This window comes from Balaenoptera borealis, assembly GCF_965194805.1.
Source record: "Balaenoptera borealis genome assembly, chromosome: 2".
Classification (NCBI taxonomy): Eukaryota; Metazoa; Chordata; class Mammalia; order Artiodactyla; family Balaenopteridae; genus Balaenoptera; species Balaenoptera borealis.
In genome coordinates, this window is record NC_138867.1 from 1369579 (window position 1) to 1385219 (window position 15641).

Genomic DNA, 15641 nt, shown 5'->3' on the forward strand with positions numbered 1-15641 from the left:
AGAACAAACTAGTGGTGACCAGTGGCAAGAGGAGTAGGGGAGGGGCAAGGTAGGTGAAGGGGATTTAGAGGTACAAACCACTAGGAATAAAATAATAAAGTTACAGGGATATAATGTACAGCACAGGGAATATAGCCAATGTTTTATCATAACTTTGGAGTATAATCTATAAAAGTACTGAATTACTATGTTGTATAGCTGAAACTAATATAATATTGTAAGTCAACTATATTCAAATAAAAAAATGTGAAATGAGGATTTAAACCACTTCATAATTAAATTACCTTAGAATTTATTTTTAAAAAATTTTTTAATGAATTTAAGAAAATAAAATAAAAACAGGAAATGCCAGTGGGAAGACTTAACCACAGAGGCACTGCCGACTGGCCTAACGTTTCCCAGTAAACAGGGCTGGTGCTGCCCCGGGGCTGCTTCATCGCTGCGAGGGCGCGAGATCCCCACGGGCGGAGGGCTCCCCTGGCGGGGCTGGGGTCCCCATGGTGCAGACCCCATGGCGTGAGTTTCGGGAGCCCAGCAGCTGGGCGGTGGTGATTAAGAACAAGTGCCGCCCAGCTCTGGACAAAGAACAAGCTGATATCAAACACCTGATAGACACTGATGGCTGTCGGAGGCCGAGAGTCTCCCGCTGTGTCTGTGAAGCAGCACGTGCTCGGTGACCCCCGTGTCCTCTGAGGGCCTCACGGGAGCCCCCCACCCACCCAGCAGAGGGCATGTGGCCCCAGGGATCGCAGGTCCAGCCCTGCTGAGATCCACCAGACCAGCTCGGTCCTGAGCCCACGGCGGGGGCGGGCTGTGGTCCCTTGTGGGAGGGTTTGAACTCTAGCTGGGACCCTCTCCTTCACGCCTGGTGCCAGCTTCCCTTCCTGCTGTAACAAAACACGGGAACTGGGGCCTAAATAGCAGATTCACTCTCTCCCAGCTCCGGGGCCAGACGTCTGAGATCCAGGTGCCCTAGGGCCGCGCTCCCTCCTGAGGCCCCAGAGAGGGTCCTTGCCACCTCTTCGGCTCCCGGGGCTCCAGGTGTCCCCGGGCTTGTGGCCGTGTCATCACGTGGGTCTCCCCTGTGGCTGTGTCTCTCTTGCCCGTCCCTTGTAAAGACCCTGTCTTTGGGGTTACAGCCCGGCGGATAAGCTAGCATTCTCTCATCCTACGACACTCAACACAATCACATTTGAAAGAATCGTTCCCTAATAAGCCAATAAGTTCATGGATTCTGGGGTGAGGCGGTGGACATCTTTTGAGGGCCACCCTCAGCCCACACGGGGCTCTGGGATCAGCCTGCAGGCCTTCCACTCTCCCCTCCTGAAAGCAGCACATCTGTCCTGGGCAACTTCCCTCCGGGCCAGCCAGCCTTCCAGACGCAGCGTTACTTCCAGAGTTTGGCTGTGTCCCAGAGGTCCTTCAGAATTTGTTCCAGAACTAGAGCAGCAAGAGAGGAAACCCCAGGCCCTGCACACGGATAGGGGGTCCCCACACAAGGCCACCCCTGCCCTCGTGGGCATCATCAGGGCTCACCCGTGGCCTCCCGGCCTGTGGGTGCCCCCGTCACACCTCTGGACCAAGGATGTGCCGGTGTCCCAAGGAACTCGTGGGGTGTGGGGTGCCTCCTCACCCCCTCTCCTGTGGCCCCGAGACCCTTTGCCACTTCTGGTCCCTGCAGGCGACAGGTCGGAGTGCCACACCTGGACGCGAAAGAAACAACACCTCTTGTCCAGGCCTCTGGGTTGTCCGGCCTCTCGCGACAGAGGCTGACCGGTTCCGTGGTGGGAGGGGCTCCAGGATGCCCCGCCCTCTGCTCTGTCCACCATCCCAGGACCACCCTCCGTGTCCACCTGACAGTTGCGTTAGTGATTGGGGCCCAGAGAGCACCTCAACCCCGCATACTCGGGGGGAAGGGTCTTCCTCTCCCCTCTCGCCCACTTCTCCGATGCTCTGGTTCTGTCCAATCCCACTCCCCCCCATCCCCGGCCTGGTCTCTGCATCCCCCCTGCTCCACCTGGTGGACATGAGCCTGGTCCTCACTTGGGTCGCCCCCTCAGGGCTCCACTCTCAGCCCCCCTGCATTCTGGTTCCCTGGAGGGAAGCACTGCATGCTGGTCTAACGTGCAAATGACAGGAAGCTGGGAGGGAGAGCTCATGTCCTGAAGGGTGAAGTCAAGATCCAAGACGACTTCACCACCCTGGAGAAAGGGCCCAAGTTAACAAGATGGAAGATAGTGGGAGAAGTCCACAGCCATGCTCTCGGGCCCACTCGGTTCACAAGAGGAGCAGGAAGACCCAGCCTGACAGTTTGTGAAGAAGATCCGAGAGTGTCAGTGGACCACAAGCTCATCAAGAGACAGCTGTGTGACTCGGCTGCTTAAAAGCCCTGGTGTAGCCTTGAGCAGCCCGGAGAGAAGAGGACCCTCGGGCCAACAAAGGAAATAACCCCCGCCTTGCCATGGTCTCCACTGGTCAGTGCCCACCAGTCAGACCCAGGGTAACAGCAGCCCACGCTGATGGGGCAGTTCTGTGGCCCTGTGTGGACATTTCACGGGTTAATAAGGGTGTGACCCTCACATCGTGCAGTGGATCTTTCCACTGAAGGGAACAGGAGGTGGGCCCGGGTAGTGGGAGGTGAAGCTCCGCCCTCGGGTGCCTCTCAGGGGTCCTGCAGGGCGTCCAGCCCGGCCTCAGGGTTTCCAGAGGGGCAGTGACAGACTCGTGAGCTTGCAGCGGAAGGGCAGGGTGGCAGGAGTCACGTACTGTGGACTTGGACGTCGGTGGTGGGACCATAGACACTCAGCCCCTAGAAGAGCCTTCACTGAAAAAGGAAGAGAAATTGTCTTTTCTGCGGCCACGAGGTGAGTTTTCAGAGCTGTGGGGATAAACCAGCCGGGCGGGGGCAAATGAAGGCTGACTGAAGGGCCCAATGAGCCGTGTAAGCGGCCACATGCTCGTGGTCTGTTCTGTTCTGGTTTGGTTTTAGAATTATGAGATAAAGCGAGGTGACAGGACAGCGTACAAAAGCGCGTGTGCACAGCTTAAGGGACACGGTGACCAAAGAGCCTCAGGCCAGACCCCACGGGAACGACATGCCTTGCTCACCCTGATCAACGCCTCTCTCTTCCTCAAAAATAACCACCATCTGGAGGGTGTAAGCTCTCAGTATCGGTGGGGAAGGTCCCCGCCGTGGTCTTCTGCTTCTGGTTCATCTCTGCAACTCGTATTCCTCTGCCCATCCACGTGACTTTTAAAATCATCTCACCAGGGTCCACAGCAAACCCGCCGGAGGCTGATTGGAATTGCGCTGGGTTCACAGACCCATTGGGAGGCCCCGGCTTCCTCACAGCACGAGTCCTGCCCTCTGCGTGGCAACCTCTCCTGGAGTTAGGTCTTTATTAATGTCTCAGTAAAGTGTATGATTTTCTCCTCAATTGCCCTGTTCATCTTTTGTTAGATTTTTACATTTTTAGAATGTTTTATCTGGGATATAGAAATGCAGGTGATTTCGTGTGCTGGGTTCACATCCGACACACTTGCTACATCTTGTTACGTCTAAAGTATGTGCAAATTCTTTTGGATTTTCTATCTTTATTCTCTTTTATTTCTTATCTTTATTATTCTTTTTCATTTTGTTCATTTTTCCTAATTTCTACAATATAATAATACCATTTGTGAATAATCTAGTTTTTCTTCTTTCCTTTCCAATCCTTAGCCATTGTCCCTCTCTCCATCTTCCTCTGTCTCTCTTTGTCTCTGTCTCTGTCTCTCCCTGTGTGTGTGTCTCTCTCTCCCGCAGATGATATGACCGCCTACCTCTCTCTGAATGTAGCAAGAAGTGCAGTTGGAGGCATACTTACCAATCCTGTTCTTAAGGGCAATACTTTCTGTTTCACCCTTTAGTGTTATATTTGCTGAAGGTTTTCTGAAGAGACCCTTCATCCAGTTAAGGAAATGCCTTTCTAAGTCTGATAAAAAGTTTTTCGTGGATGACTGTGAGTGTTCTCAGATGTTTTTCTATAAGCTGATCACATGACTGAATTGGAATTTTGTCTGTCTGTTCGCTGCTGGACGCCCACTGCTTAGAAGGCCTGCCGGGACAAAGCATCTTGACTCCCCCATCTGGAAAATGGGTCCATCTCGGTGACCCGGGCCTGGAAGTCTGGCTCCTGGGAGCTGTCTGTGGCCAGGTCAGGGTGGCACCGGCTGGGCCCAGGGCTTGGGCCAGTGGTCAGCGTGAGCCGTTCGGCCACCAGGAGGGACGGTCTTCCATCTCTGCCTGCTCTCCCGGCTCAGGAGACGTCCCAGAAAGTGGGGGCCCGTTGTTTCTGCTCCTCTGGGGTCTCGAACCCGAGAGGTGGCCTTCAGAGGGCTGCTCCGGCACGAGGGATCCACGGGGTCTTCGGACTCGCCCGTGAAGCCCCTGACCCCTGGGGGCAACTCCAGCGCCCATCCCAGGGCAGCTGGACGTGGAGGAGAGGCCGCGGGGCGCCGGGCGCTCCAGGAAGGGCTCTGTAGGCTGGGTCCGGGTGTGAAGAGCACACGCAGCCCAAGTTCACCCCTCCATCCCCTGGGCGCCCTGCAGGCCCTGCCCCCCACCCCGGGCTCACAGCCTCCACTGGTGGGCGGCTCCTGTCGGCCTCCCCTCCCAGCACAGGCCGGCAGCCAGCGCGCGTCTCCAGGGTGATTGCACGTTCCTTCACCCCCCGAGAAGCCGAGAGCAAGCGAGGTGCCGATGCTCCAGTTCCTGGAACGTTTTCCGGTTGTTTGGGCCGAGCTGAGACCCCAGACTGTGGGGCTCCTCCAGAAACACTCTTTCGTGGCATTCCATCAAACTACTGGAAAAGAAAATGAAAGGCCCTTGATGACCAGAGAGTGGGGAGCTGCCGGCCCCACGGCTCTGGCTCGGTGGACGCCAGCTCTCTCCCCGGACGCCCAGCCGGGCTGCTCCGGCTCCTGGGCGGCCCCCTGCCCCTGCCGCAGTGCTTCCTGTTCTTGACCTTAATCTGCGGCGGCCACGCTGCAGGGACGGAGCCTCTTCACGTTTCAGGACCAGAAACACCTGTGTGGGTCCTGCCTCAAAGGGGGGTGTCGGGAGGAGCACGGCGATCCCACCCCGAGAAACCACGTGGTCAGCTGGGTCCACTACCCACCTCCTGCGAGAGCCAGCGTTCGGGAGAGATGGACAGACTCAAGCTGCTCTGTGGACTTGCCAAGTATTTTAAACGGTCATTTGATGAAATCCCATGTGGTTTTGGCCAAGTCCATTTCCCAGAACTGTAAACATGCTTCACAGAGGGGAAAAAAAAAGCGGCACAGATGTTTCTGATTCCTTCGCACTTGAGGGACCGTTTCCGTTTCCGGCTGTTCGGAGACTCCCGGCCCCTCCTACGGTCCCTCCCCGCTGGGCCAAGAAGGGGAGGTGGGTGACCTGGGCGGGAGGGTGGGGAGCCGTGCTGGGGGCTTTGTGAGGGGGACGGGTCTTCCCACGCTGGAATTTCAGGGTTTGTAAAATATGCAACTGCCCACCTCTCAGGGCAGAACCGGTGCCCCAGGAGGGGCCTGCCTCTGCCTTTCTTCCCAGGACCCCGCACCCCTCTCCTCCCCAAAGCCCACGTTCTCCTCCAAGTCGCCCCTGAGCACGAAAAGGGGGCTGTGTGCCTACGGTCTCATCTCAAAACTGAGCGATGTGTTCTCCGCCAGCTTTATGTTAAAATGTTATTGCTGCTGCTCTGAGAAGGGCCTTTATGAGGGCGTTTCCCTTCCTTCCTCTCTCCCTTTCACCGGTCCCTCCCTGTTGATGATTTACAAATTCTATGCTGAAACTGAGGAGGAGAAAATGCATGACAGAGTCGACAAAACCTGACCAGAAATCTCAGCCAGCCCCCAGTGGCCAAGGGCGCAAGCCTGGTGACACAAGGGGATGAGGCCCAGCAACGCCGTGTGCCGGGGACCCTGGCTGGGACAGCCAGCCATCAGCACCTGCAAGGTGGCCAGGATCGGAAGCCACTCCCGGCAGATTCCTACCTCCATCATTTTCTCTGAGGAAAGCACGTTAGGTCCAGGCGAGGACGAAAACCAAACGAAACGCGGACACGGTTTGGGAAAGTACGTCACATCACAAACGCCAGCCGCCTCGTGGTTCTCTGTGTGATCACCACCAGCTGGCAGATCATCGAAAAAGTGTCAATTCACAGTTACAGGCACAGGCTGGTTCCAAACAAGGAGAGAAGGGGGCTTTCGTGTCTCCAGGAGCGAGGATACAACAGGAGTTTAAGGGACACAGAAACATTGTGACTGAACCAAACTTGGGTCCCCTCGCCCGCGTGCAGTAAAGCCAGTCTACTGACCCCGGGTTGTGGTGAAGGAAAGGGGAGCGTTTATTGCAGGTGCCAGGCAAGGAGTCTGGACAGCTAGTTCTCAAAGGGCTGGAACTCCCCAAAGGCTTCTGGGTGGGGGTGGTTCAAGGGCAACATCAGGGGTGAGGATTGTAGGGTGCCTGATCGGCTCGTGGGCTTTCTTCTGATTGGCTGCTGGTGAGGTCATCAGGAGTCAGCATCATCAACCTCTGGTTTCAGCTGGTCTGGGGTCTACATGCTTGTGGGCAGCAGACAGTTAACTTCTTCCTCCTGGTGGGGTTTCAGTATCTGCAAAGCAGCTCAAAGACACGGCTCAGAATAGTAACTATAGCCCTTGAGGAGGAACTAAAGGTCATTAATTTTGTTTAATGGCTAAACTATTATTACTTTGTCTTGTTTGATGGTTTTCCTTTGTTTCACATTTTCTTACTTCTCTGATTAAATTTTCTCTTTGGAACTCAGGGAAGTCCTAGGAGGCTAAAGCTTTTCTACAGACAAGAGGCAGGAGGAGGACATGGCAGGGTCCCACTTGGTCTCAGCATGAGGTTGCAGAACATCTATAGACTCTCTTCAATTCCTTTTCTAAGGGGCTGACCCAAAAGTCAACCTGGGTCTATGATAATGGGAAGTAGAAATGTCACAGGGAGGGGGAGTTAATTTGCAGTGATATCATTTTATTTGTGGATGTCACAGCAGAGCGATTTCTCAACTCCATGTTCACATTCAGGGTTCTCTCTTCACAAACAAGAACCACAGATTAACACAGGGAATGTATTTTTAGTAACCAACAGTCTCTGAGAGCTTTCTATGTACAAACCATCTTCCAATCAGTTCACGTAGGTCAATACACGCAGTTCTCTCCTCAACACTGTGAGGGAGGCGCCTTCCACCCCATTTTACAGATGTGGAAACAGAGGCTCCAGAAGAGAAGCAGCACCCTCGAGGGCGCCAGCTGGAAGGGCACATCCAGGCAGCCGCATCTCTGAGAAGCGGCTCCCTGTGTTTGGGACTCCTAACTTGGGGAGCAGACGGGGAGGAGAAATCCCCCAGGCGTCAGGGAGCCGATGCCACATCTACTGGTGCAGATCTAGGCCTGGAGGACAAGGGTGTCCTCGGGACTTCTTCCTTCCAGGAGCACCAAAATTCAGAAACTATCAACAGCAGTTTCCTTGGGGCTCAGAGTGATGCTGAGGACTGTTACTTTTCAGCTTTTGTGTACATTTTTAAATCCATGGACACTATTCTTTTGTACTTTTTATTCTGAGATAATTTTAGACTCAGAGAAAAGTTGAGAAAGAGTGCCGGTGTAACTTGTGCCCAGCTCCCCGTGCCGGCGTCCTGCGCAGGCACACGCAGTGCTCCCGAGCAGGGATTAACACGGGTAGAACATGGCCAGCTACACTGCAGGCTTGGGTCAGACTTCACCAGTTTCCTCACAAGTCCAACCCCTGTTCCAGGCCCTACAAAGGACCCCACTGCACTTTGTCTCCTCGTGACCGTCACACTTCTGAAGGTCAGGGGTTCGTCGAATGTCTCTCAATTTGAGTGTCTGTTATTTTATCACGACTCGGTTGAGGTTACGTATCTTTGGCAAGAAAACTGCAGAAGTGCTGTGCGTTTTCTGGTGTGTCTTGTGGGGTGCAGGAAGCCAGAGTGTTTTGACTTGATTCCCCTGGGAAAGGTGGTGTCTGCCAGGTTCCCCCACTGAAAAGTTACTATTTCCTCTGTAAGTAATAAACATCTTGGAGAGATTCTTAAAACTATGCAAATATCCTATTTCTCCTCAAACTTTCGCCCACTAACTTTAGCATGCATCGGTGGATTTTGCTGCGACAATTACCCCTGTGGTGTTCTAATGGTGACTGTGTGTTTACCTCATTCCTTCTACATTTAAGAACTGGAATTTCTGCGTAAGGAAGAACTGTCTCCCTTTCCCTCATGTTTTGCTTATTCCATTATTTATTTACGTCAGTATGGATACTGGATACTCGCCTTACACTGAGGTGATACCCCTGTACTGCTGTTACTTGTTTGACTGTTCAGATGGTTCCAGTTCTGGCCAGGGGGCTCTCCCAGGTTGTCGCCTGTGCCCGTTGACACACACCTCCCTCCCCACCATCCTCTTTTGAGCACTTCCTTGCTTCCTGGCACAATGAGATACTCTGGGCTCATCTCATATTTTTGCCCAGCCCTGGAATCAATCACTTCTCCAAGGAGCCCTGGTGCCTTTTATTGGGAAATGGTATTAGGAACCAGTATCTGGGTATTAGGTGTGCTCTCTGCTATTGGGGTGTCATTGAGCAAAGAGAAATTTAAGCAGAAAATTAGCCTGTAATTAGTATTAAAATAAATGTGTATCAGATAAATAAATGAAAGAGTGAATGAAGGAACCGATTCTTCAAAATAGTCAAAAGATAGATTTTGACTGACTCAGTTCTTCTTTATAAGAAATAATTTAAAAGTAAATAAACATATTTTACTTGCATTGTCTTTCCTTCTCATTTCTCTCCTCCTTGCATTTAGAGAAAGAAAATTGCTGAAAATATTTTGACTAAATAATTCTGTAGTTCCCTCTCAGCTCCTTTCCAACTCTGAACCAGCACCTCTCACTGTCAAAAGGAATTCCTGGGGGTCTTAATAATGTAAATGAACTTCTCAGCTGAAACAGAGTGATCCAGATTGGGCTTTTTCACCTGAAAGTAAATGCTTGCATGATGCCACATAAGTAAGAGAAGTGCAGGCAGCAGTGTATTCAGAAGGCGGGGGCATAGCCCCACAGGGATCTCTGGAGCAGGAACTGTTCCAGAGGCACTGGGTGCTCTGCACACACATTGGTTTCTTAGCCTGGGATGTTAAGAAGCCAATGGCCTGCTCCTTGACCTGCACTTATACTGATTTTACTTTTCTTTGGTAATTAAATTATTTTAGTAACATTTTAATTGCATTAGTAGCAATGATACAAAACTTTTAGGAGGAGCTTCTGTCTCTCCTTGAGACATGGGTTTTCTGTGGCAGGCACTGCTCCCCCGCCCCCCACTGCACCCAGACTTGACTCTGGGTGAGAACTCTTGTCACACCGCAAGACAGCCTGATTTTACGTTTTCACATCTGCTTCCTCCATCAGACTGTGGTGAGGGCAGGGTCCGAGTCCTAGGGGTCCAGCCGAGCGAGGGCCTTGGCATCTTCCTGTGTGCAAGCTGCTGAGACACATCAAAGAGCAAGAGACACCCCACTGCGTGCAGACGGAAATGCTGAAGAAAACACAGCAAAAGCAAAATAAGGATTGTAGAGGAGTAGCTGAGCTTACGAGAAAGAAACAACACATTCAGAAAAATACCTGCCTCCTGATAAAATTAGATGGATTAATTAACATAATTCAGCCCACATTTACATTACTTCTGTGATCCAGGAACCACCAAGGTAAAACGACAAACAAACATGTTTCCAAGCTGGTGATAAGCCAAGATTCCTGCCGAAAGTAAAGGCCAGAATGTGCTGAAGGGGCACCCCAGCCAGCCTGCTCGGATCCCCCGAACAGCAGCCCGTAATCCTAAGGACAAACACGCAGGGAGACAGGGTAGCACTACAGAGAGTGGGCAGAGGCCACAAAGCAAAGGGTTCAAACCTTGGAATCTGCCCCAAGTCACTATGTTTAAAGTCATTAATTATAAAGGAGGGACTTGAAGCCAAAATAAAATATAAAAATGAAGAACAAACATGAAACGTGAAAAATAAACAGGAATAATTTTTAAAAGGACAAAATAAAACTTTGTCTTATCAGTTCAGCTGCTATGATAAATTACCACAGACCAGAGGCTTAAATGACGATGTGTATTCCTCACGGTTCTGGAGGCTGCAGGTCTGGGGTCAGCAGGATCGGGTTCTGGTGAGGACTCTTCCTGGTTCATACACTGCCATTTTCTCACTGTGTGCCCAAAAGGCAGGAAGTGTGAGGGAGCTCTGTAGGGTCTCTGTCTTCAGGGCACTGATCCCATCATGGGGGCTGCACTCTCATGACCTCATCAGCTCCCGAAGCTCCCACCTCCTAACACCATCCCATCAGGGGTGAGGGTTTCAGCACATTAATTTGGGGGGACACAAACATTCAGTTCATAATAAACTCCTAAGAATGAAGTATATTGTTCATTGAAATTAAAAATACAAAGAATGGGATAAGCAACAGATGAAACATCACTGGAAGTTATGCTTTGAAGAAATAACCCACAATGTTCATTCATAAAGAAAAAGAGATGGAAAAACATGAAAGAGGAATTAACATACACGGAAGAGAGAATGAAAATGTTCAGCTCGTTTTCATGGGAGTCACAGAAGAACAGAAAAGGAAAACCTTAATGGCTGGCAGTAAATAGCAAAAGAAATAGAATAAACCCAACCTAGATCCATTGTATTGTAGTGAGATTGCAAGATACGAACAATAAAAACAGCTTGAAAGCATGTTGAAAAAAGGCAATTTGCCTGCCAAGGAGCATTTAGACGGATGCAGGCTTCTGAAGACCAGCAGCAGCGGCCAGAAGACAGGACAGTAACACCCAGCTGTGAAGGAGGACGTCGGCCTGAGGTCCACGTGAGTTATAGCGCTGAGAAGTGCTCAGCCTTGAGAGTGGTGATGGGTTCACAGGTGTGTATCTATGTGACGAAACTCACCAAATTGCACACTCTAAATACAATCACTTTTTGTATTTTTGTATATCAATTATTTCTCCATTAAGTTATAAAAAGAAAGTTTAAGACAACTCTTCATAGGCAGGTTTAAAAGCAGATTAGACACAGGAGAAGAGGGGAGTGGAAAGCTGGACTGTAAGATGTAGGAAGTACCTGGGCTGAAGAAGAAAGACGAAAGAATTAAAATAGAAAATAAATGTAGTTTAAAAGGTGAAGATGTGATGAAAACACCTAACCCCATGTAAGTATTTGGAGCCCTAGAGAAAGAGTCGGGAAGCAAGACCAATTCCAACGCCAAGATCAGTGCTAAGAAAACCATGTACTGATGCGTCGACAAATCACAGGAGAACTGCTGAAAACCAAGGGCCAAGGGACATATTTTATTTTGTTTTTTATTAGTTATCTATTTTATACATATTAAGGTATATATGTCAATCCCAATCTCCCAATTAAGGGACATATTTTAAAAGCCAGAGGAAAAACACAAGTATCACTTCATAAGGGGCAATAAAGTGATGCAACCCAGAACAGAACAGACTGGCATCTTTGTGGTGCTAAGAGAAAGTGAGTACATCCAGACTCCTGTACCCATGTGAGTAGCCTTCAACACGAAGACGGAACAGACATTCCAGGCTGAACACCAGAGATAAGACATTTTTAGGGGCCGGCACCAAAGGAAACGCCAGGTGAGCTACTCAGCTGGAGGAAGCGCATCCCAGGTGGAGGCATGAGAATGCAGGTGGAATGGAGGCCACAGAAGGGCCGCCCGCCACCACATCCGACAGCCAGGGTGTCGTGTGGGACCCGGGGTGCTGCGGGCTCACGGGGTGCCTCACGTGGGAGGGGCGGGGCGGGGTGGGGGCACCTGGCCCGCACTGCCAACACCGGCTGCACCCTAAGGTCAAGGTCGGGGCAGACCGTGGGGCCGAAGTGTTCACGGGGGTGAAAAGGCCATCCAGCGGGTGGTGCGGTGATTCTGATCTGTGCACGAGACACAGCCTAAGTGGTGACGGATGTCAGGTCCACAGAACCAAAGGATAAAGTGGGCGAGTCCACAGTCATCGCGGGAGATTTTAGCACACGAAGCTTAGCAACTGGGAACAAACTGCCTAAAGACATAGGTTTGTAAAACACATTTACATAATTGACAAATGTAGACCACCGCGTTCAGTGCATAGAACACAAGCCTTTCAAGGGCACGCAGGACATTTAACTGAACTGACAACAAGTGGGTCACGAGGCAAGACTCCGCAGACCTGAAGGACTGGATCGCTCGAGCGTGTTTTCTCTAACTGCAGCGGGACAGCAGAAACGCGATTTAAGAAATCCTCGAATGTTTGGAAATTAAGCAATAACCTTTTGGATAACCCATGGGTCAAAAATAAATCACCATGGAAATTAGAACGCATTTGGACTGAGCGATAAACATATGACAAATTTAAACTTGGGGGATGCAGTGGTTTTATAGCCTTAAATGAATATTGACGGAAAAAAAGAATTTAAAAACAATGACCTAATTTCCATTTTCAGAAATAAAAGAAAAGCAAATTAAAGCCAATAAAAGTGGCAGGAAGGAAATAATAAGGATAAGGACAGAAGCTAATAAAATAAAAACCACAGGGTAAAGCATTGTTTTTAAAAAGATGGCTCTTTGAAAAGATCAAAAACACTGATAAAACCCTGACAAAAGTGAACGAAAAGGGCAAAAGGCCTAAATTACTGACATCGAAAATAAAAAGTGATGTTACTGTGTGTTCTGTGAACAGTTAAACATTGTAAGAGAGCGCTCTGAAACACTTTGCGCTGTTATATTTGAAAATACAAAGGAAATGGATGAGATCCTTTCCAAAACTGACACAAGGGAAAAAGGAGAAACTGAATCCCTTAGCGAAATGAATGTGTAATCAAACCTCTCCCACGGAGAACACGCTACGCCTCACCCGCTTTTCTCGTGAATTTTCGGGCGAACCCGGGCGCCGGAAGCGCTGCCTTCCCTCCCCCGCCGGGCGCTCAGGGCCCGGGTCTCAGGCGCCCGGAGGGCACAGCCAGGCCACGTGGGTGGCGCCGCCGCCTCCCCGCAGCCCCGGGCCAGGGCTGTCCGAGAACCGAACGCACCCGGGGTGGCGCCGGCTCTGTGCTCGGCTGCTTTCGGCCGAGTGACCCGAGGCCTGGGACCCAACCCTCTGCGGACCCAGCCCTGAAGGCGTCCCCGCTGAGAAAGCTCCCGGGCCAGCCCTGCCCCAAGCGGCCCCTCCCTCCGCCCGAGGGCCTGCTTCTCCGTGAGAACAGCCCCCGCCCCGCGGCCATCAGGGGGTCACGTGGGCCGCCCGGCCGCGCCGGGCCTGCGCATGCGCACCCCTCCCCCCAGGGGAACTTCCGCCTGCCGCCTTCCGCGCAGCTGTCGTCGTCCTGCAGGCCGGCGCCGCGCGGGTCCTCCTTCGCTGGCGCGTCGGTGGTAAAGGTGCCGGACGTTTGGCACACAGGACAGGACCGGAGTCTCACGCGTGTCACGGAACTCACACCTCACCCTCCAATTTGTACAAAGGGAACCGGATGGACCACGAACAGCCCACGGAGGGGGGGGGGTCTCTGGGTGTGGCATGTTGTGCCCCCTCTTCTCCACGGGAGCCCAGCTGGGGGACAGGACGTCCCCGCAGGCCCCTGGCGTTCCCTCTGCTTCGCTCTGAGTGCTCGCCTGGGGAGGGGTGGCATGTGCTAAATCTGCATCGAATCCTGTTTTCACGACTTGGAGTGTCGGTCCTGCCCAGAGGGCCGAGAGCCGGGCCGCAGCCCCTCCGCCCCAGAGCACCCGGAGAGGCCCCCGGAGCGGAGGGAGGACCTGGGGAGGACGGGAACCCTGACCCCGCACCACACCCAGCGGAGACGCGTGGGAGAGGCCCGGGGTGCCCAGGGCTCAGCAGGGGCCGGGGGCGATGGGCGTGTGTCCCCTTCCTCCCGAGGGGCCGCCCCCAGCAGAGGGACCCGCCCTCCTCTCTCTTCTCTTTGGTGCTTTACTTTCCTCCCTCTCGGCTTCCAGGGCTCTCACAGCAGGAACTGTCTCCCCGACGTCCCTGCGCCCACCGAGCGCCCTACACACACTAGGGAGCGATGCACGCCGGCGGGGTGAGCGGTGGGCCGTCAGGGCAGGGGACGCAGGAGCTCCAGCCTCGTACAGACTCTGCGGGCACTGCAGGCTTGGGGGAGCAGGCTCGCGGGTCTGCCGGCCTTTCTGCAGGAGCCGGAGCCGGGGAGGGCTGGCCTGCCTCACCTGGGCAGGTGACGTCGCCCGCCGCCGGGCCAGGTGAGGGAGGAGTGCGCCCGTCTCCTCGGAGGCACAGGGACGCCACCCTGGGACGCTGGGTGGCTGAGGAGGCTTCTGCAGCAAACTGTTCACCTCCTGAGCTCTGATGAACCGGGAGAGAAACGGGCCCAAAGGAGATCAAGGTTGAGACAGACAGTCCGGCCGCGGCCGCATCCAACAGCCTGTCAGCTCCGTCCACTGTTCAGCCCACGTGGGCCAGTGACTCGATTTTTGCCTTAATTGACTTAACGTGTTGGTGTCATGAGACGTGACAAAGAGTGAGTTCCTGGCCAGAGCTTAAACTTAAGAGCAGATTTCCAAGGAGGCCTGGGTTCTTCTCCCCTCCGGGGACTCTGGGCGGAGGAAAACAGGAAGGGAGGCTGAGGGCCTTTAACGCGGTTGGTTTCTGCCCTCCTGGACCACCAGAGTCACGAGATGAGATGCAACACCGACAGGTACATTTTAAAGGATCTTGTGTGCTTTCCGGAGTGACAGGGGTCTCGTCCGGGACCAACGACTGATTCTCAAGGAGGTCGGTGTGATGAACACTTACAACTAACCTTTTATGCATTTTAACACGTAGCTCGTCTTTTTAACAGACTAACTTTTAGTGAATACTCATGCATGGGAGGCCCTGAGCTGAAGTTTCTAGAGAAGGCCCGACGGGGAGAAGGGCTTGTTCTAGGAAGTAGCGTAGCCGAGAGCGGACCTTTAGACAGCATCTCGCTGGGCGTTGGGCACACGCTTCTCTGAGCAAAGGGAACTTCTCTCCTTAGAACAGTGAGGACAGACGTCCTTCTGTCCTTCTGGGCACGAAGCTGTGTCATGACTGCAGAGGCGGGGAGGGCATGGCGGCCTCCTTCCAAAGTGTTTCGCAAGCCTCCCCTCAAGATTAGACCCTGGGCCGCTGGTCAGGTTTCAAATCCAAACTGGAAACAGATTTGTTTTCTCTGCTTTGATGAAGTTCTGCTGTTTTGTGGGGCTTTGAAGTTTATTTTTTTGTCCTTAAATTGCATTAATTATTTTTGAAGTTTATACTTTTGTTCACGAAGTCTCTGTGAAGGGCGTAACGTGTGTAGATTCAAATAATTCAAAGGGACCTGTCTAATAGTTACTTTTAATTGGTAGCAGAGGACGGCATCCAACTTAACTACAAACCTACATGCTATGGTTGAGAACTAATTTAACTTCCCCTTGAAGCTGGAATTCAAAGCCTCACTCGTGGCCTGACGTGGTATTATCCGGGGAGAATGTTTGTTTCATAATTTGAAACAAGAACCAGGATCTTGTATGAG

The 15641-nt window shown here is 52.2% G+C and overlaps 2 long non-coding RNA genes across 4 annotated transcripts; both read right to left on the reverse strand.

Annotated features, from left to right (window-relative positions):
• Positions 1–275: 275 nt before the first annotated feature.
• Positions 276–5353, reverse strand: LOC309623792. Of its 3 annotated transcripts, none has more exons than XR_014241648.1 (3): positions 5157–5353; positions 2767–4841; positions 276–1703 (listed from the first exon to the last, which is right to left on the reverse strand). It is a non-coding gene; the product is annotated as an uncharacterized lncRNA (long non-coding RNA). The 3 variants fall into 3 exon arrangements; XR_014241649.1 differs by having other exon boundaries at positions 2767–2824; positions 3864–5353; XR_014241650.1 differs by having other exon boundaries at positions 2767–5353.
• A 127-nt stretch (positions 5354–5480) lies between these two features.
• On the reverse strand, positions 5481–13352 carry LOC309623833. Its single transcript, XR_014241661.1, has 3 exons — positions 12956–13352; positions 10173–10287; positions 5481–9613 (listed from the first exon to the last, which is right to left on the reverse strand). It is a non-coding gene; the product is annotated as an uncharacterized lncRNA (long non-coding RNA).
• Positions 13353–15641: the final 2289 nt, after the last annotated feature.